At 42.3% G+C, this 24,069-nt stretch overlaps 1 long non-coding RNA gene across 1 annotated transcript in view; it reads right to left on the reverse strand.

The window, feature by feature from the left end:
• LOC106629344 (uncharacterized) overlaps positions 1 to 24,069 on the reverse strand; it is a 96,388-nt gene that overhangs the window by 37,394 nt on the left and 34,925 nt on the right. The window contains exon 4 of the long non-coding RNA XR_012579741.1: positions 7,467 to 7,586. This is a non-coding gene — a long non-coding RNA (uncharacterized LOC106629344). The remainder of the gene's footprint in view (positions 1 to 7,466; positions 7,587 to 24,069) is intronic.

Below are 24,069 nucleotides of genomic sequence, written 5' to 3' on the forward strand. Positions count from 1 at the left end.
GCATGGAGAAACTGAGCTTTGTTATTTTACTCAGCAGGACCACGTGGTGATAAAGTGGGATTGCTCTGGCATTTCAGAATTGCTGTTCTGTGTCGTAACACGGTCCTCGAAATGTCAGAGCCTGGAGGAAGTGATGGACTGGTTTCTTAGCAGGAGCAAATCCCCAGAGCTCCCCTGGGTGTGCTGATTTGCACCATGCAGAGATTCTGTCACAATTTTAGAACACAAAGAAAATAATTAGGGGAACTAAGTTTATTAAATTTCAATAAGACCTTTGCTTTTGTAAAACTTACATATTTCCTTACCTTTACTTATAGAAGGGTGCATTTGTGTAGAGAATGGTTGGACTTTGCTAACCCCCTTTGCACAAAACAGCACAAGCCCCTACATGGCTGTGTGTGATTATTACATTAACACATCTCTATGGTTACACCACAGAAACCTTTAAGTGTGAATGCATTTTTTCTTTTAAGTACCAAGATGTTCCTGATGGGAAAAAAAATGGCCTCTTCTTGGCTCCTGAGATAGAGTCAGGGATGTGATTAATGCTGACTGTATTCCACAGTTTTTCCCTGAAGACTAGCTATTAATATTTTCCAGTGATATATGTCCTTTCAGTTAACCACAAATGGGTGGTCAGCAAGGTATCTAAGCCCATATTTTGCCTTAAAAAATCACTTTCACTGTACCTTCACACATATGGCCACTGACTTAATATCCATGAACTGATCCCTTCCAAAAATGCATGAATGAACACCTCATCCCATCTTACTTTTTTCCCTAGTTATCTGCTGTTTACAGCAGACCCAACAGCCTGTGAAATGGCAGGTATTTCTAGATTTGGTATATTACTAAGTTAACTCATAGTGGCAAGCTGCTGAAAAGCTTTTCTCATCTGTTACTATGCGCTCTTTGATGTACAGCCTAGTGAAGTCAGTTTGATTTGGCTTTATTTTGGGTTCTATCAGTTGTATCATTGGATTGGCCTAACAAAATAGCTGAAACTTTCAGAAGGATGCACCTCTCATTTTCTTTTAAGCAAGCATATTAATAGGGAAGAAAGGTATCTGAGATCCAAAGCCGTGCTTTGTTAGACAGATGTGCACAAATAAACCGAACAACCTCCTGAAACAAATTGAACCACAACAAGAACAGAGCAGCGGAACAAGCCAAGGTACTGATGAGTGAGATAAATTAAATAAAAGGCTTGAAAGCAAAATGGGTTAGTGTAAGTTTCCTCACTCTTCACTCCGTCCAGCAACTTTCAGATTTTTCTCCAGATCTATGAATTTCTTATGGTCCTGTCTAGATTCTTAGGAAAGTCTCCCTTCTTCTACAAGCACAAACCTTTCCTTCCTGCTCCAGGCAGTTCTTGTTGTCCACCCAGATATTTCTTTGTCTGCCCTGTGGTGCTGCCCACTCTGTGCTCGTGGTCTCTGCCATGCTGCACTGCTGCCAAGAAAGAGCACTTTCCTTCCTGTTGCTTCTCCAGCCTCTCTTTGCTGCTGCTGCCCACTAGCCCAACCTCCTTAGCAGAGTATCCTGTCCTCAGCCCAGGCACCATCCTGCTCAGTGCTGTAGGAACATGCTGTGGAAAGAAACTTCTGGCACTGGGTATGCTCAGAGCATGAGTTTGTAGCAATTTACCTTTGCTGTCTCCCCAGTGTAATTCATTATAAGAACCTTGACTTCTCTTTAAATTTGATTGCAAGATTCACAGGAGGGGGGAAACCAGCAGCTGACTAACACCCTGCACAGACAAGGTCTGCTCTTTGTCAGATATCCTGGGGATATTCCCAGAAGAGATCAGGGAAGTAAGGGGACAGTGGAGGCTGTTGTGGGATAGGTTTTGTGTGCAAAGAGTTCTACAGGAGTGGGACCTGGAGTGTTGGCACAAGCAGTCTTGTGGCTTCAGAAGTTAATGTCTGCCAGGGCATATTCTGTCTCAGCTTTCTCACTTTATATTTAAGCTTTTATATGAACTCCAAATCTGGATTACAACTTCTTCAGATGCAGTGTCAAATCATTTTGTCTTATTCCTGACCTTCTGTCTCCTTTCTGCTCATCAATTCCTCATTCTGTGTCCTGGTGCCCAGAAATCAAAGTGTCCTTTTAGAGTAAATTTTACTATGTATATTCTTTTAAAAATGATGTTTTATAATTTACAGTCATTTACATACATTTTTTGAGCCCTGCAATGATTGGACCTCTTGGCACTAATAGATTTGCATCAAGTGGACATTGCCTATGAATTAGTGTCTAGTCCTCTAATAATATCACAAACACCCCAGTTCAGTTCTTTAGAATATTTGGTAAGACTAAGTTTGCTGTTTTCCTTCATGCAAACCAGTGATAGAAGGTAGAAACCAGTGAGCATGCCCCTGGGACCTGGGAGTCTGGGCTTCATCAGGGCTTCAAACAAATCTTACAGCCAAACCCACAAACTATCAGAGACACAGAGCCATGTGTATGTGCTTCTCCCCTTCAAGACACTCTTTTTGCTCTGAAAAGCTGGAGCACAACTGTTGTACACATCATTTCAAAAACTGCCTCTCCACCTCTTGGTAAGCAACCATTTTGACAGAAATGTCAGTGCTTGTGCCTTTGAATAATTTTGATGAAAGAAAGGGTAAAAAAGTGTCCTCCTTTCTAAAGAGCTAACAGCATGTGGTGTCCCCTCACTCAGAAAATTTTCTTGAAAGTGCCTGTCCCCCAAAGACAAGTAATGAATGCTCCCGTTGCCAGGAGGCAATTGATATCTTCATGTGGAGGGCTTAATAAATTAAAGCACAGAGGTCAGCTTCCCAGAAAAATGTCACAGAAGGGCAGGTGTCAGGGAGAAACTATAGTAACATGGGAGGCAGGTACAGAGAATTAGCAAATTCCAGACAAATCAATTCCTGCTGCAGTTTACCATCCTAAAATTGCATGAAAATGAAGGTGAGCTGAAAACCTACAACAAATAAATAAGTAAGATTCTGGAAGACCTATATTGTTTAATGAACATGGTCTGAGTATTAAATTTCCTTTAATTGTGGGTTATTTCTTTGTGTTGCAAGACTTGGGACTTATGGAAACGATCTTATTAATTTATTGGGGTATTTTTTGCCTATGATTATTTTCTTGCAGCGTCTGCAGCCTTCCAGAGTCTGCACAGAAGTGCACATGAGCCAGGAAAATTAAGGTAGTTGTAAGCAAGTTTTCATCTATGATTATACCAATGATCATATAAATCAGCCAGCTCACTCATTGATGCGAAATGGTAAAAAATAAATAAGACTTATTTTTAACTTAGTTCACTTCAGATGGTCATATTGAATGAGTATAAATATTAGAGATGGGGATGTTTTTCCTAAATATTGCCCAGACCATCATATTGATTTCAAAGGATGGCTCCTTACTAAAATCAGTAATTCTGCCAAACAAAATCAGAGACAGCCTCAAGGAGCAACAATGATATTTGGATTTATATGTTCAAAGAACCCTAGATTTAGAGTTTCTACCCATCTTAGTATATTTTAGAGGTATTTAAAAACTACATCTAAAATTGAGGTCGTTGGATTTAGACCCTTTAAGATCACTGCTGAATTTTGAACTGGTTTCTTTAGAGTTTTTTGGGGTTTTTTATCTGCAAAGACCCAGCAGAGCTGATGTAATCTCTAATGGCAAAAGCAAGGCAGAGCAGTACATTCCTTCTGTTGCTTTCAGATTCGTAATGTCATCTGCTGCATCAGGAGAAACGTAAATCCTTAAATTTAGATGTCTGGAGCGCAGTTTAGCTGTTCCTGTCTCACTCTGGTATTTGAAATAGTTTGCAGTGTGAGCACCCAGGACTGATGCCTGCTTCCTAATGTACCCAATGCTAGAGACCTTGTGCTCTCTCTGTGAACAATCCTTTAGTAGGTTTTTTTGTGCTTGGTGAGCGGGCAAGACTCTGTGTAAGACCACAAAAAGTAGATTTGGCCAAGGTTTTTATAGAAAATGCAAATATTTTAGGGTTGTTGAGTAACATTTTATGTCACAATGAAAAAGACAAGCTATGTTTACCCTTTAGAAATAACAGATGGTTATTGTAGGGTGTGGGGAAAAGAAACACAGAGGAACGGGTTGTTTCCAATGAGGATTTTAGCAGACGTGGAAATTAAAAATATGGGGGGATGAAGGTGAAAAAATAAGTTCCAAGGAGGCAACACAGTCATACATGGCATATTATTCTGCAGATGAATTCTCAGTTTGGTGCCATGTCCATTCATGTTTTCTTTTGAACACCCAACCTGGACTTCCAAACAGATGCATGAACATATGTCAGTCTTGTGTCTTTAGATGCTAAATTGTGTTCCAAGAAATTTAAACTACCTGAATCCCGTCTTGAGAATAAACTTTCCTGGGAAAGGAGTTGTAGTGATAGCTGTAGGGCCATTCTGTGGTGATAGTGGGAAGTGACTGACTTGTTGGCAAAAGAGGAAGGGTTGAGACACAAGGAAGTGTCTTAAGGTATCATTCATTAGAGAAAACATGGGAAATTTTGAAATTCCTGTTCAGAGGCTTAGACCTACCATATAAACATTAGGAAAATTCCACTAATACACTCAAGTTCTCTATGAGTAGCTTGATTCCTACTTCATGAAGTTGTCAAGGTTTCCAGATCCCAAGCCACTTTAGAAACAGGGCTTCCTTGTTCTGCTTTCTCATAACAGAGCAGATGCCAGTCTGGGTCGCTGCTGGGGCAAGAAAGCTCTCAGGGAGTCCAAACCTGGTGCAGGCACAGCCCTAATGGCTACAAGGTGTGCTACAGGATACAGGAAACAGGGCCCATTTCTTCTGCTCACTCAAGCCTTAATTCTCTTCAATGAGAAATTAAAAGAGTAAGACCTGTGTGAACAGGCGAATGCAAGTTGAAATGGGGTTGACCCACTTTCTTTCTTTTCTTATGCAGCACCTCCTAAATCATGCCAGGGAAGATGGATTATACTTTCAGTCATGAGATAAACCTGTAAACTACTTCTTGTCTGCAGCACTTGTGTATTATAGATCTTGTGTCTCCTGAAAGATGAATAATTACAGTCCCTGGGGAGACCCTCTTTCAAAAATGCAGTCATCATGGATTCTGCAGTGTGGGATAGCTGTATGGACAATGATGATAAAACAAACAACCTTCTTGTCCCCAACAGGCATGAAAGTGAAATGGGAAGAGAAGACAGCTCTCATTAGATTAATGAGCAAGGCTTCCAATTTCTGGATGAGTTTCTGTTTCCTTTGCTTTGATGAAATAAATACTACTTGATAAGGACAACCAAGTACCATCAAATCAAACTGTTTCATTAACCAATTGCATACATCCTGATTTAAAGCAGACTTCTCCCAAAACAATGTCCTGTGGATAGAATGGATCCTTTACAATAAATTGGCTGGATTTTCTTCGCCTCTTTTCCTGTTTGGCAATCTGTCTTCATTGAAAACTTGGTGAATCAGATAACAAAACCTAATGAGTTGTGCATCATAAATCTGTAATGTGTATCATGGATGAATTCTTCCATGTGCATGTGACATTTACACTATATTTAGAATGTTGGGCCTACTCGTTATCCAAGTGCTACAAGAAGAAGAGTTTATAAGAATTCTCTTTGAGCATGTGCTCTGAATATAACATACAGAGGTGCTACATAGGGTCTCTTTTCTTGAAGTGTATATTGTAAAGAGTATCATGCAGAAGACACAGCCATTGTTATGAAGCAAATGAGCTTTCCAAGTTGAGGCATCTTCTGGGGTAGAAGGAGAGTTCATTGTTACCATGCATGCAAAAATCACTAAGTGATACTTCTCAGTCTGCCTCTGTTTGGTGCCACTGAACCAGGTAGTTATCATAGCTGGTACAGCTGTACTCTTGCTTTGCTACCCTTCATGGTACTAAAAGGCATAATGGTCACAGAGACCCGGCTACTCTGCCACCAAAAGATGCAGAATACAGTCAAGCTTAAATTGCCTTCACCTACCAACAATATTTGCCATCATGCCTCATTTTACAAAGAATCAGACATTGCTTCATAGATGCATTGGCCTAGGATTGATCTGGGTAGAAAAAAGAGACAGGACTGAATAACTACGCAAGTCAAAATGACCTTTCCAGTAAGGTGACAACAACTGCAAGTGCATAGAGACACAGAGCTTGAAATCTTTGTACACATGCAAGGAAAGCTTGCCATTTTGCCTCTGGCATTTGGGCTCAAAGTAGGAAAAGGACCAGAGATGTCTTCAGCTACCTCATTAAGTGAAAGCACAGCTACTCTCTCAGGAGTAGGGTAGGGTGTTTGTCGCTCTCCAGCTTAAATGACATATTTCAAAGCCAATGTTGTTAGCTTCCAACAATGCCTCAACCTTGAAAAGAGTTTCTGTGCAGAAAAACTTGAAACAGTAAAGCATCTTATGGCTCTAGGAAGACAAATGGTTATCAGCATTTACAAAGATTTGTGCTCCTACACAATAGGTGCAAGTCAGGACATACATGTATATTTTTATTACTGCTTGTATTATTGCTACTACCAGTACTTTTGTTGTTATCATGGTGAGAGCCAGCACAAAAGGCCTGTGAATATGCTCCTTGATATACAATACCTTGTCTCTCCAGAATGACAATGATTATACAGAAATGGAAGGGAAAACAGCACAATGAAGTAAAAGTCCCAGCATTTAAGCTCCATCAGTCCTTAAGCAGTGACTCTGGGGCCCATCCAAAAAACCAGGATGTATTGATTAGACATGGGACACATACCTGATAAAGCTTCAAACACAGAAACCAAATAAAGTCTTGTCCAATTTTTATCATGTTACACAATACAAAATTGCCTGAACAAGCAATAATAGACTATATTTGAACTGATCATTGCACCCTCTTTATCTACACCCGCATTTAAAATTCATATCAATATCACTTTAGGTCAGAATCAATAGCAAAACTCCAAGTTCTTTCAGCTTGTCCGAGTATAAAGACTAGCTGTAAAAATATCTAAACATTTTCATTATTTCTCTTGGGTCACAATATCCTGATTTAAGACAATTAGAATCCTAATGTTATCTCAAGTGTCAGCACTGGCTTGAAGTCGTGATGCTTTTTCTCCCACTGTGTCTGGCCGTGGCACATTTTCTAGTGGTGAGCTGTCCCATATTGTTTTAGAAAATAGCATTTAACCATTCAATATTTTGCTTGTCGACATTGTGCCATGAAGCAGTGTTCTGTCAAGCAGTTTGAAAAGGGCAATAGCTTGCAGAGTGCAGACAAAAAAAAACCCCACCAACAAATAAAAGAAAAATATTAATTTGGAGAAAAAAAAAAAAAAAAGGATGTGCAAAATCCCCAAAATTCTGGAGATTTTGGCTTGTTTGTCACAGTGAGTCATAAAAGAACTACGAGAATGGACAAGTTCAGAACCTGAGAGGATGCTGCATAGCTGCTCTAGAAAAAGACTTACCTAAATATGTGCAGCCTTCTGTAGTCCAAGTCAAGAGTGAAGACACTTCCATTCCACTCTGCTTCCCGCAGCCCCTCCATGTTCCCAGGATGGGGATCCCACAGGACAAGTGACCTTCAGCTGGCATCAGATGGAGAGAAGGGAGAAAGTGTCAAGAAATAGTGGGCTAGCATGCAGCCAGCTTTTTACATGTTTGAGGGGCATTTCTGCTATAAATAGGAGTGATGACATTAAGCAAAGAAAGGAAAAAGGATTGTGTAAGATTTCCCTGTGGTGTGTGTGAGACAGGAGAAATGGCTTCAAAAATTCCTGTGAGCTGAGAAACGATGTCCAGTTCTCATTATTATGGTGACTCTTCCAAGAGCTGAAATACAAAAGCTGCTGGCAGAGCTGTGGGAGTGAGCCAGAGTGGCCATCAGAGAAGAGAACAGCAGGAGGAGAGAGGGAGCAGGTAATAGAAATAGGTCACTCCATCAGATCAGATCAGTGTAAATCAGGCCTCACACCTTGTCAGAAGTTAATAGTCTCAGACTGAGAGGGAAGGTTACAGTGTGATGGGAAAAGCAACCCACCAGCCTCCTCCAGAAGACTGCAATTTGTCTGAGCTGTAGATATATTTTACCAATTATTAATTGCAACTCTACTTTGTCAGAGTGTTGGGGTTTTTTCTCCCTTAAGTGAGAATATTGCTTATCAGCAATTTGATCCCTGTTTGCAATGGATTAAGTTCTTCAAACATGACAAAGTGCACCATGTCTTTCCTAAATTTTCCGGGGTGCACTTTCCTAAAATCTGCACTTTGTAGCGGACAACTGAGTCTTGGCAGGGAGGATACACACCCCTAGTTTTAAAGGCTACCAGCTTTGCATGCACTCATCTGTTATTAGTGGGAAATCTGTTTTTAGTATTTAGTATTTAGTTCCTAGATTTCCCTTTTGGCTGACTACCTTCCTTGCTTGGTAGGATGCAGTAGGGGAGGGTGGTGCCTGGGCCTTGCAAGGGAGATCTGACTTCAGTCAGTCACAGCACTTCTGTGTCAGCCATGGTGGTCTTACAGTCTCAGCCCACCCCTTTAATTTTCAATATTTTTTGAGAGCTCATATTTAAGGAAACAGGAAGGGGTGGAATATCTATGTGGTTATACCTGCTTTATCAATATATAAAAATATCATCATGTCAGATGTAACTTGCCCTGCAATATAGTTGATTAATTGTTATGTAAAATGATGGAGAGAGAGGAAAAGAGGGGGAGAAAGGCTGCTAGTACTAAACTTGTGGATTCAGGAATTTTCAGGATGAGGGGAAGGGAAGGGAAGGGAAGGGAAGGGAAGGGAAGGGAAGGGAAGGGAAGGGAAGGGAAGGGAAGGGAAGGGAAGGGAAGGGAAGGGAAGGGAAGGGAAGGGAAGGGAAGGGAAGGGAAGGGAAGGGAAGGGAAGGGAAGGGAAGGGAAGGGAAGGGAAGGGAAGGGAAGGGAAGGGAAGGGAAGGGAAGGGAAGGGAAGGGAAGGGAAGGGAAGGGAAGGGAAGGGAAGGGAAATGTCCCCAGGAAGGGGTGTTCTCACATTTCTGTGTTCTGCTGTTCAGGGAAGGATCTTTTGTTTGGCTTTATTCTGTTTTCAACAAGATATTGGTTTCTGTTTTTGATGTAGCTGCTGTTGAATTCCATCCTACCCTGCAGGTGTTGCCTTCATCTCTGAAGCAGGCATGCCTGAGCCCATCTGGGTGTGGGAGGGCACTAGCCTCCTAACATATTTTACCAAAATCAGGTGCTGACCTGTAAAAATAAAACAGAATCCCAGATACTGCATTTTCATGCATGACCTTTGCCTTATCGAGCTGCTCCTCCTTGCCCCTCCTATTCTGGAATGCAAGGCAGGGAGGCGCTTGTATAGTCTCTAATATTTTAAAATACATCAGAAATACTGTATAGCAGTAGAAGAAGGTACATATGGATTTGTATGTGTGTGTGTGTGTGTGTGTTTGTGCACCCATCACCCTTGCCTACCAGATTAAATATACATGAGGATCGCTCAAGTGTTTATCTGTTCTTTCCACTGGCTGAGCCTGCAAAAATGCTCTTATTGGGTAGAGTTGTGTGCTTTGGAGGTAGAGGACATAAATGTCTTGACTGCATCCTGAATGCATATATTCATCCTGAGTATAGTTACACCAATTATTTTACCATCAGAATTCACTCAGCTGAAGAGTTCTCTTATTTGTATTAGCATCTAGTATGGGGAATGAATTTTCTTTGACTCTATTTTGATACAGTCCACTAAAGGAAGAGGTTAGGGTGGTAAACATGGCACAAACGATACATGTGCTCAGGTCCGCAGAAAGATGTGCAGGGAAACGAGTGAATAACACCACCCCAGGGAGCTGCAGGGAGCATTAATTCATGTGCTCTTCTGCTGGCTGCTGCTGATGGTATCCCCAGTGGAAATCCTCCAGGTCACTGAAGAGGTGAGCCCTTATCGCTTCCCCAGAGCACGGCAGTCGCTTTGCATCTCCCTGCTCCAGATGGGGCAAGTCAGAAAAGTCTTGGAAAGGATGTAACTGTCAGGAGCACCAACCTGGTGGCAGTTGAGTTATTACAGGAAAATGGAGTACAAGCCTTGCAATGAGCCCAGTAAAAGCCAAAGGGGAGCATCATTAAAAGGTGTATTGTTACAGACACTTTACAGAGTGGTGCTCCCTGGAGAGGAGAAGACCCCTGACCAAAGCTCTCTCTTTCTTGCCTAAGATGGATTGGCGAGGAGGTGAAGTCTAGAAAAAGTTAGAGCCATGATTAATAGCAAAAGTACAGTTAGTAACTTCAGAGAGCATATCCACAAGATAATTTATGACAGCAAAGGAAGGAAGGGTATGTACCGTGGTGTTTGTGTAAAAGAAGGGCAGTTCTGCAAAACAGGCTTATAAATACAAAAAAATGAAAAATGAGGATATTTTTACATTTCCATAGTTGAGGAGATTTGAAGGCAGAACTAATTCTCAATTTTTTTACAGAAACAGCTCTCTCCATTAACTCTTCACAGGGGTTGGTTGCCCCTACAAGGAGATTTTTTGGATTGTTTATCTTAGTTGCTTTCCTAGGAATAGAGTCACTCACTTCAGTGCATCAGCTTGTTGTTTGATATGTGTAAGCAACTGGGAGCCAAAAGTGGACCTATGTCACTTTGATTTTTCTCTTGGGCAGTTGAGAGACCAACTGACACCAAGCCAGGCTACAAAATCATTCTCAGACCAGGGCATTTAGAGCTAGAAAGATTATATATTGGCAAAATTGCTGATCGCTTCTTCACTCTTCAATGCCTGCTTTACCTTTGATGGCAGTGGGCTAACATGGAACATCCTTGGAAATAAGAGGCAGTAGGTGGGTTGACTCAGCCCTCTAGGTTAGCTTGAAACAAGCCTAGTGGCTTTCTCTCAGTGTCCCAGGAGTATTTAAGTCCACCTTCCCTGGGGACCAGAAGAGCCTCAGGTGAGTTTCTCCTTCTCATGCTCATTCAGCCATGCAGCTTTGAGTGGGGAAGAGCAGAGCAATTTCCCTTGCTAATACCTGTCATTTCCCTGGACTTCCAGAGAACAGACTTTGGCCTCTTCAGGGATCTGCCTGATAGAGCACTGTGGGATAAAGCCTTGGAGGGAAGAAGGGCCCGAAAGAGTTGGTTGATATTCAAGAATTGCTTCCTCCTCCAAGCTCAGAAGAGATGCATCCCAACAAAGAGAAAGTCAGACTAAAATGTCAGGAAATCAGCATGGATTAAATATTTTCTCCTGAGCAAACTCAAACACGAAACAGGAAGCAAGGATACGTAGCATGAGAAGAAAAGAAGAAATTGTCCCAACAGCCAGGTATCAGGTTATGAAAGCTAAAACCCTGATAGAATTGAATCCGGCAAGGGACATCAAGAGCAACAAGAAAAGCTTCTGTTGGTACATCAGTGATAAAAGAAAGAGTAAGGAAAATGTTTTGAAAACATTCTTTACTCAGAGGGTGTAGCACTGGAACAGGCTGCTCAGGGAAGTTGTGGATGCTCCATCCCTGGAAGGGATGGCCAGGCTAGATGGGGCCTTCAGCAGCTCAATCTAGTGAATGGCATCCCTGCCCATGGCAGGTGGGTTTGGACTAGGTGATCTTTGAGGTGCCTTCAAAAACTACCCATTCTATGATTTCATGATTCAGTCCATGACCTGATCAGATGCATCCGTGAGTCGTAAATGAACTGGTGGAGGAAGTTGCTAAGTCACAGTCTGTCATATTTGAGAAGTCATGGGAGTCTGGGGAAGTTCCCTCTGACTGGAAAAGAAGAAACATAACCCTCATTTTTAAAAAGGGAAAAAAGGTTCAAGTATTTATCACCATCACTGAACCAGAGTGTGGAGGATGCAGGGCTGCTTTTAAGTCACTAAGAACAATTTACGTGATGGAGTGGCAGTGGACACTACTCTATGTAAACATTGGCTCAGTTTAATAGCAGGGAACTAACTAGCTGGAAGGCTGCACAGTGCCTCCAGATTAGCAATTAGCATGGTAGGGGTCATGACAAAACAGCCAGAGTTGGAAGGATGCTATTTTCACAGTCCAGCTATATATTCCTTTTGCCAAGGCCAGGAGTAAAAAGATCCCAAGCATGCTGGTCATTAAAAAGCAAGTTCCTTGAAAGACATGTTCACTAAGCTGTCAGGGAGCTGTTAGCAGGGAAAGAGCAGGCAGATAGACAGACTCCCACAGGGGCCTGAAGAAGCAGATCATGCCTCTATACTAGAAAGAGGTCAGAGGAGCAGCTAACCCTGGAACTGTGACAAATCCTACATCTCAATCTCTTCTACACACTGGCTTTTCCATCCCTCTAATCCTCTTTGTCACCTGTCCCCAGGCCTCTGTTATTCTTACCATATCTCTTTTTCAATCTGAAATAACCAGAATGGAGCAAAGGTCTTCAATTTATATAATGGAACAGAAATAATACTAAAAATTCTCCCCCACAGAGTCTGAGATATCGACCAGCATAAAACAGCAAAGTTTTCAGTAATCTGCCTGGACCTTTGTTTTTTCTAAATGGTCACAGTTAATTCAGAACCCAGCAATGCATATGGGCAGTTCAAATGGTATCTTTCAGGGTGCATTACCTTGCAGTTGTTCTCTGCCATCTCAATGCCAATTCTCCTCACTGATTATCAGAGGAGGTACCGGAGCAGCAGCTGATGTTTTACAACAGGGTATAAAAAGATGGCTGTTCTGGGAGTAACAAGGCAGGGACTCTTAGGAAAGCACTAGGTGCAGCTTATGTAGGAAAATTTAAGCATGTTTAAATTTCACACTGTTGTTATTTTTGCTCTCCTATTCCCACTCTGGGCAGGCTCACTGTGACTGAAACACAGCAGCGTCCATAAACAAGGAGTGACAGTGCCACTGCCAAGGATTCTGGCCTCATCTAATTTGGAGAAGTGGCATCTTCTGCTATTCCTTGGTTCCCAGCCCTGAAAGTGTTGGGAGTGGCACCTGTCAGCTGCAAAGGAGAGCCTTCATCCTGAGCCAGAGATGGCTGTGGGAAAGCTGGGGCAATACAACTGTGATAAGTCACATGTTGCTCTTGGACCAAGCAGGGTGATGGGACAGATCTCCCCCCAGTCACCTTGTGGAAGTGGCTGCTGGTTTTCCTTCCTCATAGGCTTGATCCTGTCTCCACGGGGAACAGGAAGACTAATTTTCCCCTTTCTGTGTCCTCTCACCTGCTTTCTTCCACTGATGTTGCTAAGATGTTGGCTTCTGCCACTGATGCCTGCTGTTGGAGGCTGGTGTGCCTGATACTGGGTAACAGTGGTAACAAGGGACCTTCTCCGCTGTTCCTCTCCCTTGCTCCACCCTCAGACTCCTGCCCCACTTCTACATCCATTTTCAAGGCCATTCTTCTTCCTATGCTTTTCCTCCCAGCTATGTCAGAAAAAGGAAAAATATGTAACATGCAGAAAAAAAACCAAACTATTGACATTGCTGCTAATTTCAGCAGTGACTTTTTCAGGCTCACACTGTGTGAGCCAACTTTTATTGCCCATTATAAAACAATATGTCCTAATAGGGGGGGTGCAGTGCTCTATGCTGCCAATAAGAGGGCATTTAGCCTGGAAATCTGTGACTGTAATTTATTGTCAAGCATGCCCCATGCACACACACACAGGTAATGATGGTGTTAGCCGTCTGACAAATTACAGGGCCTTGCACATTTGACCTCCTCCCCTGCCCTGTGTGCGGTATCGCATCTCCCAGGGGGTTCATCCTGACATCCCACCTCTGAGCAGCTTCCAGCTGCTGCCATTTTGGATATCCTGCCTATTTATTTCTCTCCAAAGATCCTCTCTGCTCGCACTCCTGGGGTTATTCTGTTTTCACTGCTGCTGTATGCAGGGATCAGTTTTGTGCCAAGCCTTGCTTGAAGATCAAATACCTTGTAATTTTACTGATTAGAACTGTGAACTTTATAACAGTGGTGGAAGGGAGAACATCAAAGACTTCTGCCAAGATCTTTAGCTTTTGTCTTTAGCCCTGAGTATTCTCCAAATAGCAGACTTCAAAGCTGAGACCTTTTTCTAGGTAGAGGAAAGTTATTCCAGACATTTTATGAATCACTTTGGATTAATTAAGTTTAATATTTTTTTCCTTCTGGTCTGCATACAGTTCACCTTACAGTAACCAGAGCTTGAGAAGTACAGAGATCTCAAAATGGTCCCAATAAAGTTTTAAAAGTGTTTCCAAGCATTGCCAAAATAGTTTTGCTTTAAAATATTCAGTTTATAGTGTCTGATTCAGCATGTCTTTTCTCCTGGATTTTAGTAAAAGTTAAGTACTTAACTGTTGAATAGTAATAGATTAAAGCACACATTTAAACACTTTGCTGAATACAGTCCATACAAAATACATGATTTGTATTGCAAGGTTTTTTCTTCACCCATTCAGGGATGAAAGGACACATTCACTAGTGGCCTTGGCACTTGTGACTAAAGAAGGCATTTCACATTCAGATGGGTAAACAATTTATGTCACACTATCCAATGTCCTCATGCTGTCCTTCTCCTTCTAGTATGTTTATTTATTTGAACATCTTTATCATAGCACTCAGCAAAATGCTTAATTAGACATGTTTGTATAGTAACATGATAGTAAATAATCTCAAATTACAGGGCTATGTTTTCAAAATTTCTCATATAAAAGATGCATTACTAGGGCATGTTAGTAGGAGTTGATCCTTGACATATATTCTAATTGGCATTTTGTGATTTTAATGACTAAATTTTCATAAACATCAGTGATAGTCCTGCTTCTCTGCCTCAGATTGTTTGATTTTTATTCTGACCATTTGTAGGCTTTTTTTCACTTGCTCCAGCTTCCTTTATTTCTGTTTGATTCCAGAAGAATCACGTCCCATTCTCCCTTGCCTGCAAAGCAAAGGCTTCCCTTTGCTCTTCTGAACCTGCACATGGCAATTATAATCAGTAATGAAAAGTCAGCAAATAACAGTTTAAATGGTTGCTTTTCAGTAGAATGAATGTGGGGTCCTCTGGAGCAAGCAGGGCTGGTGATGAGCTTGTCAGTCAGGAACTCTCATGCTTGGCAGGCGATTTACCTGTCTGATGTTCCTGCTCGTTCTCCATCATAAAATAAAAACATTTCACTTGTCAAACATCTTCCTTTTCTGGGATGCGACTTGCACGCACACTTCTCGTCCATTTGAAACTCAGCTGTGCCTCTAGCAGTCAATTTGACAGCCAGACTCAGTCCTAAAGAGAGTTCCCAGTAGCCCACTGAAGCATCTCAAAAACCTAGACAATGAAAATATTTTTAATGCATTTTTTTTTCTTAACAGAGAATTAACTCTTTACAAAACAGAACAGGACTTTCGATCTCTTTAAGACAGGGAAAAAACAAGTCTTCTAGACACTGAAATGTCCAGGCAAATCTTTAATGTCTCACTCCTGTAACAGCTTGTCTTGAGTAAGCATATCTGGAGATGCGCTAATGGTGGATTTGGCCACACAGGCTCTGTGGATGAGGTTGCTCCTTGGTGACTCTAACTTTGGGATAACTCTTCAGACCATACTGCCTCACTGTTTCCTGGCTGCAGCCAGGAAACATCAGCATTTCTCCTTGGCTCAGCTCTAAAGTTGATAGCCAAGCTTGCTATATGGCCAGGAGGGTCAGCCCTGGCTCCTGCCCCAAAGACAGGTGCCTCAGTAGCTCCTCTCTTATCCATCCTTTAGGCAGCAAGAAGGGAAGTGAATACAAAGAGGCTCAGCTTATACCTGTTCCTTCTAATTCAGAGGTAGAGGACTTTGCACAAAATCACAAGATATGCTCAATTGGCAAGGACCCACAAAGATCACCAAGTCACTGTCCCAGTCCTGTACAGCATCATGCCCAAGAATGATACCATGTGCACAAAGCTATTATCCAAGCATATCTTGAGCTTGGTTAGACTTGCTGCTGTGATCACTTTCCTGAGGACCATGTTTCAGTGTAGAAACAACATCTGGGTAAAGAAAAAACATCTGGGTAAACATCTGATATTACAGCTAAATGTCCCCGGACACAAAGTCAGGCCTTGAGTCCATGAACCCTTTACTCCCTCACATAGGGTCAAGGTTGTACCTAGGGTTGGGCTGTGAAAACCACAAAGCCCAGAGCTCCAGGCACACTGCAGCTATTAAAGGCATATCAAGGGGAACACAAAACTGCCAAAACATGGCTCCCTACTCAGCTTTCTCCTTTGAATCAGCCATTGCTATTTATTTCACCACAAATATGGGATTTTTGTCTTAGCCTCTTGTTCCCCTCATTGAGAAGTTTTAGACTGCTCTGTGCCCTCCCCTCAGTCTCCTTTTCTCCAGCATGAACAGACCAATTGTACTGAGTTGCTCCTCATACAGCTTCAGCTGTTGACCCTTCATCGTCTGTGTAGTTCTACTTTGGATGCTCTGTAATAACATCTTTCTTACATTGTGGCACTCAGAACTGCCCCCAGCACTGGAGGTGAGGCTGCCCCAGTGCAGAGCAGAGCAGGACAATCCCCTCCCTTGCCCAGCTGGTGCTGCTGTGCCTGATGCCCTCAGGACAGGGTTGGCCCTGCTGGCTGCCAGGGCACTGCTGGCTCATGTTCAACTTGCCATTGCCGAAGAATGCCAAGTCCCTGTCTGTGGCTCTTCTTTCCAGCATTTCATTCCCTGCTCTGTCTGTATATCCAGGGCTGCCCCATCCCACATACTGAGTTAGGCACTTGTTGAACTTCATGTGGTTTGTGATTGCCCAGTCCTCTAATCTGCAGGGTCTCACAGCCTTTGAGTGAGTCAACAGCTCCTTCCAGTTTTGTATCATCTGTGAATTTGCTTAGAATTCCTTCCAGTCCTGCATCCAAGACATTCACAAAGGTGTTGAAGAGCGCAGGAACAGAGAACAATCATCCATCCCAGTCACTTAACTTGGTAAGACAGTACCTAATGTTTTTTAAGGAGAACTCCCAGTTCAGGGGACAAACTGTTTATTGAGAAAACTTCTTTCCAGCCCTGAGTTCCCAATTATTGACTTCTGCTCTGAAGCCTCAGAGTTTTTACCAGTACCGTTAGGATTTTGGGAAACATGGGCCATAGGACCAGATCTGTGAGACTGGAGTTAGCCCAGTGTGGTATATCTGAAGCTGCAAAAACCAGACCACATCCAAGAAGCTTGGGGAATGTTAATTATTAATCCAATTGCTAACTTTTACATCTTGTCCCTACTGGAAGGATAAAGAGTGACTAAACTGCAGTATGGTCAGAGTTTCTAGTGTACACTATCCTGTCCCCTAACAGGTTGGGCATCTGTTGTTCCTTAATCTCCGCAGATCTTCCAACTGGTCCCGCCCTGCAGCTGCCCCAGCTGCAGCTCTCAGTGAGAAGCTGGTTTTGCTCAGAAATCTGGAAAATATTTTAAGGCCTGAGGTTCATGCCATGCAAATGAATGTGTGTTACACATCTTGTTCTGAAAAATCACTGCCGTTCAATTAATCAGACAGTTATTCATCTCACACTGTAACTGTAGCCTGTAAGCCACTCATCATCTCCAGGTGTGTTGAATGAAACAATCTCACATTTAAGAATTTGTCAACAGTATAGCTGGATGCAATGACTTTAACATAGATTTTCCAGCATGGGATTTTACAATGTATATTTCTTCCTATGACCTGCAGTGAGAAAACAACCTTAATAACTTAAACATCCATGGTTTTCATCCTGTAGTTTATACCTGCGAAAGAGAAACAGGGTAAATTAAGTGATTTTCCCATGTTTATCTGGGAGGACAGTTGGAAAACTGCATTGAAATCCAGTGTTAACTTCATCAGCTCATACTCTGTGCAATATTGCCCACAATGGAGACTCCCAATGTACATAAACTGTGATGAAAAAGGGAGCACAAGACTGATTTCAGGATATCATGCGATGCTTCTCAAGTTCAAGGCTGATGGAGTAACAGGAAAAGCTAACTGTAGAGCAAAGTTAGCTTATTCTGTTATCTCTAAGGAGACTGAAAACAACCATTGATGATATGGAGCCACCTCTTTCCGTGGCCAAATGATGCTGCAATTAGCAGTTGCTTAATATTTAATATGACATATGTTTTAGCATTACATTAATATACCAGGACAAAAGGCATCAATATTTTGATAAGTGATTGAACTTTCAGCAGCAGAAAGGGCAGGCAGAGGGAGACTTTAAGAACTGGCACACACTATGGCCCAAAATTTTAATTTCCTTTTTTTTTCTGCAATTATATTAAAGAAAAACCAGATGACTCTTATGTTGGCTGAAGACCTTAGCTTATGATTACTCATTTGAAAGCTTTTGCGGCTTAACAAATTACCACCCATCTGGTAAGCCATCCTATCTAGCCCCATGTGTGCTCTTCGCCATCCTGATATTGTGAATTAAAGCACATCAGCATCAGTGGGTAGGCCTGCCCCTCAGAGGTGCTAATGCCATGTGTTTGGAAGGGTGACAGCACCCTTTGGCCAGGTGGTAGGAGCACACAGCCATCTGCTGAACTTCTGAAACATGTGGCAGAAAGGACGGAGTTATTGTCAAATCTCCACCTTCTGCAAGATAGATCCTGCGGGGTAAGGAAATGACAGGAGCTGCAGTCACAAAGCTTTCTGGGATCTGACCCAGCAATAGCTCTGGCACACACCTACAGTCTGTCCCACATGTCCAAGCCTGATAAATCACACCAAAGGCAAATAATAATGGCCAGCTCTTTGGTTCATAGGACAACAAATGCTTTTCTTACCCACTTCAATTACTTATTGTTTTGAGGAGGGCGCTGATTTGCAGATTGTACCTTGAGTCAGCCTGTATGGACAGTGCTTGATGTGGGGAATCAATTGCCCACATTCATAAGAAGGGGCAGTGCCGTGGTGCTCTTGTGGCCTGCACTTTCAGACAAACTGGCAAAGATCAGAGAATAGTAGGACAGGGTGACAGTGGCATTGAAGTCATTGATCTGAGCTACATGCCTCTCAGAGAATTGTGTCGTTTTCTGCTGTAGACACAATCAAATATGCCAAATGGCTGCTAAAATGTAAATGTTAGCAGTCAAGGTCACCTTCCAAGGGACACCAAACAGTGTGCCCCAGGCAGGCCCCATTAGTGGCAGCACTGACAGCATTTCTATTGCCATCTCCTCCCCCAGTTCTTTGCTCCGTGCTGAGAAATATTCCAGAGGCAAAAGTCTTTTCCATCCGATGCTAAAAAGCTGCTCCCTTTTCCTACCCAGCCAAGGCTCAAGTTTAATAAAAATCTTCATTAGTTGTCATCTAAATATGCAGGAGGTCCATGCCAAGTATTGCAGCTGAGTTAGGGAAAGCCAAAGCAGGTTCTAATTAAAGATGGGGCCAGAACAAAACCTTGGGTCACAAGCCTGTACTTCATGAAAACTGGGATCCAGGCTCTGAATGCCATTGATCAGAATGATCTCTTCACTCAAAGCCCTGGGCACTACGTGGCAGCATAATTGTAAACCCCTAAGAGCAACCCTGCAAAACATGGTGGAGTTTCTCTGGCTGCTTCATTTTAATTATGGGATGGGAACCTTTAATTAATACAACTTGACAGTGAAAATATAATCAATTGTGTAGCCCCTGTTGTTTGTTCACATGTTAATTTTGCATGCTTTTTTTTTTTTAACACGCTTGTTTTTTAATTTTGTGCAGTTGTGCGTGAAAGCCACTAGCAGCAGCAACCAAGTGTTCCACAAGGAGCCCGGGGGAACAGAGTGTTAATAAGTGCTGGGTTTGGCTCCTGAGGAGGCACAGAGGTGCTTGGAGATTGTATAAAACAAATAAGGTAGCTGAATTTTTCTGCTAACATGATCATTAGGGAAGGACTGAAAATCAATGATATCTTTTATTTCTGCCTTTATGTTTCAGGGTCAACAATGTACTGAGATATGTGGGATCAACAAGACACAGGTTTGCCATATAATTTTCCCATGGTTAGCTCTAGTAAAAGTGATTAATTTTTTAAAAGAAAATATCCATTCTGCAGCAAAGATAAACTGTTAAATGACTATGAGGCCTGAAGTACGAAAGAGAAATCCTGAATCTGAAACTGCGTGGCCAAGGATGCTCACCTTTCTTGAAACTTAAAATGCAGAGTTGCTCCATGTTTAAAATTCATTTCTTACTGTGCTTTTGTAATGAGGTGTTCCACCTGCATTACAGCTTCCTTTCTGTCCAGGAGAGTTCATGGGTGGCAAAATCCTGTGACTTTGAGCAGTGGACATGCTGATAACAAAAACTAAAGCTGGAGCTTGAACACATGATCACATTCCCACAAAGTCCTCAAGACACAGGTTCATGATAGCACCTTGCTATTGACAAAATACCATCTTGCCAAAACATATTTTTCTATTGAGCCTATGAGTTTTGGACATGCTGAAAGTAATTTAATTTAACTTCATGAAAATTTCAGCAGAAACAATACATCTCAGCTGATTCTGCTTGCCAGTAGCACATAAAAACCTCCAAGGAATCCATGCAAGGCTTTAAAGTTGCTTTTTAGAATGACATCTGTATTACACAGTGAAAAAGTAATAATAAAAAAAAAATTTAATGTTCCAATGGTCTTAAAAATTCATCTTCTTTTATTTTTCACTAAACAATTTTTTTCCATGAATCACCTGGCAACTCTTGGTCATGGAATTAGGAGCAGGTTGCAGTGGATGTGACCACAGCCAGAGCTGCAGCTCCAGACCTCCCATTTCCATAGGTTCAGACAGTGTTTGTGTGGATCTCTGTGACAAGCTCTAGTCAACCACATGCATACAGAGCTATTAACTACATGCAGCACAAAGCACTGGGGCTACTGCTAATGGTAATTGTGTGATGTTGATAGCAGACTAGAACTCCAACAACCTTTAGAAATCAGCTGAGAGCTAAAAATCAGAGCTGATGAACAAACATTAATATTTCCTTCAGTTGTGTGAGACTCCTGTGAAGATTTACATAATTAATCTTCAGCAACAAAACATTCATAATGCAGTTTAATAATCTGGGAGATAGACAGGTCATATTAATTACTATCTTGCTTCCTGGTTTTAAAAGCCATTGCTTCTGAGCTCTTAGTTTAGAAGTGAATAGCTTGTATCAGCTTGAAGACAGCAAGTGTGCAGATGATTAATGCCTGAGTGCTTGGCTCTAACTGGGGATCTGTGAGAGGGTTCCAGGGCCTTGCACTGCCACAGGCTCTGCACATGACTGGGGGGGAAAGTGGTTTTGGACACTGTTCTGCATTACTGCTATCCCAGTAGCTAATCTCTGTTACCCCAGTTTCAGGTTCCGTCACATCCTTCCTACAAATATAAACTAATTTTTGGGCTCTGTTCAAATATACATGTAAAAAACTGTGTGTGGTTTGCAGTTTTCATAGAGCTTAGTTTTTTTTGTTTGATTGATTGATTGTTGGTTTGGTTTCTTCTAAAGAAACTTACTTGAATTCTTTTTTTTTGTTGTTAAATCCTATTGTGTCACAATCTGCTGAAAAGACGGTGACTTCTTGTGGAAGAAAGGAAGCTGGAGAGGGATTCTGGGTCATCGTGAAGAACTTATTGCCAGCCTAACTGTATGAAGGCTTTTGTAACTCTCCCATGCAAGGCAAGTGTAGAGGAAAGATTTCAAGGACAAAAACAAGGCATTTTCTACACCTGTTTGGGGACATGCTGTTTGAAACTCCAGGTGTTATCATGGAGGAGAATATGGTATGAAAGAAAATGGGCTTGTCTGAGATTCAAAGGGGGCAGCAGAGATGAGAGCCATGGGCAAATGGGAGACAGAAATCATCTTCTAAGTGTTAAAAAGAAAATGACAGCACAGGGACAAGCAATATCTTTATACAACAGAGAAAAGGCAGCCAGTGGAGGGATTCACAATGAGAGCTGACATGAGCAAACAGACAGGCTACAAAAATGATTTTGCAGTGGTGCTCAGAGGAATACTGGCAAGGCAAGATTGTGTTAGTGCTCAAGTGAAGGATGCAGCAAGAACTGAGACCCCAGGTAATGAGCTCCTGGTTGAGGCTTTTATTGTGTAACTGGATAAGGAAGTTCGATTTTATTTTTACTTTAAAAAGGTGAAATTTAAGCTAGGGGATGGGTGTGAGAGGCTCACACACAGACTGTGAGTTTGATGCAAGGTAACAGTGTTATCCAATTGCTTAAGAAAGAACCAGCAGGAAAGACTGGGCTTTGACAGGAAGAGCTCTGCTGCAGCCTGGCATAACTTGCTGGCATCCCCTCATGAATTGCCAACCAGGTAGATATTTTAGTTTGGGCAAGAGACCTTTTTTGTGCAGAGAGCAGATTTCCTGGTTGAGGAAAGTCAGTCAGGGAGTGTGTTTGTAAAACAGACAAAATTAGAGGATTGCAGGAAAGAGAATGTCAGGTCCATAGAAATAAAAATAAGGAGAAGATTTGGTCATGATGCAGGTGGCTGCATAGAGAGTTGGGATGGCTGGGGTTGCCCTGGGGCAGGAATGTGCCAGAGGTGCTTGATTCCAGCTGGGCTGGGAGTCAAGTCAGAGACAGAGTGGAGCTACTGCTTTTGAGGAAGGTCCCCAAAACATCAAGGTGAAATGGGATGTATAGCAGGACAGAAGGCATGGGTTATGCCAGTGAAATACCACTTTAAATTACTGTATCTTATGAGCTAAGAGAAAGAAGAGCATACTTGCTCTCTAGCTCTCATAACCTGGCATTGTTCACTTCCTAGTTGTGTGTAAGCCAAGCTTCTCATAATGGTGACTCAAACTTGAAACAACCACTATCTTTAAGAAGACTAGGAGATAAAACCTATTTATAGCAGTGGACTCTCCCACCAGGCTGTACAACTAGGGCTTTCAAGGGAAATAAAAGGTTGTTGGCTTCTGTGAGTCAGTCTGTTTGATCTTCTTACCTGAGTAACTGCAGAGTACATGCTGTAGGAATGATGCTGTGTCTTTATATCCTGTGCTACCTTGGAATCTCTGCATCAGCACAAAGAAGAGCAGATTTTCACCCTGTGAGAACTGGTATCCTGGCATCAGGCTCAATTAAAATGCTCTTGGGAATAGGTTTTGCTGCAGTCATTTGAGACTAGTGACTGAAAAGGAGGGGGGAAAAAATCAAATAGGGATTTCGATAAATAGAATTTCAGATCTTGCATAATATCATTCAATGGCAACAGCAGGTGTTTGACAGTACTGTGAACTTCCTCAGAATGGGATCCTGCCAACATGGCTGTGATTCAGTGCAATGATTCAATGACTGCAGGACGGTATCCTGCCAACCAGCCTTCCAGTAGAAAACTGTTCACCCCACTGCAAACACTGCCAGTCCATTAGCATTTTAGATTTAGTCTCTCTGCATGTCAGTAGAAAAAAATGCATCCCCTCCAGGTAATGGAAGGAGGAAGGGTGGACAAAAATTCCCTTTTCTCCTAGGGAATAAAAGGCAAAATTATTTGCTGCAATGTTATCTCTGAGGAAGAACATGGAATATGGCTTTTTTTAAGCTCAGAATTGGAAAAAAAAAAAAGTCTTCCTTTTATTCTTCAGCCCTGCTTTTCCTTCCAACTCCAACAAGGGGCCTTGTCAAAAGAGTCTCTTCAGCTTCCACTTCTGCCTTCTAAACTGTGCAGAAATACTACCAACATCCTGAGAAAAGCAAAAACCTCAAGGACCTGTCGTTAGCATTTCCTGTTACGGATATTTTATCACCTGCTACCCCACAGCACCAATGCCCTCCCAATGCCCACACACCGAGGCTCCCATGCTCCTGCAGCCCTGGAGCGCCTGTCATGCCCCTGTCAGGAACATGAACATTCCCAAGTGCATGGCTCCTGGTGACACTTGCCGTGGGTACAGAGGGGAACAAGGCGCACTCAGGTGTCACCCTCCAGCCATGCACCAGCCTGTGGCCAAGACACATGACATGAAACCTCTTTCAAGTAAACCTGTGGTTAGGGGTGCAGCACGGAGGGAGCACACACAGTTTGTTTCAGCTCTCCTCTCTCTGTTTTTCTATTGTGCAGTAGAAAGAAAAGTGA

This window comes from Zonotrichia albicollis, chromosome 3, assembly GCF_047830755.1.
Source record: "Zonotrichia albicollis isolate bZonAlb1 chromosome 3, bZonAlb1.hap1, whole genome shotgun sequence".
NCBI classification, from domain to species: Eukaryota; Metazoa; Chordata; class Aves; order Passeriformes; family Passerellidae; genus Zonotrichia; species Zonotrichia albicollis.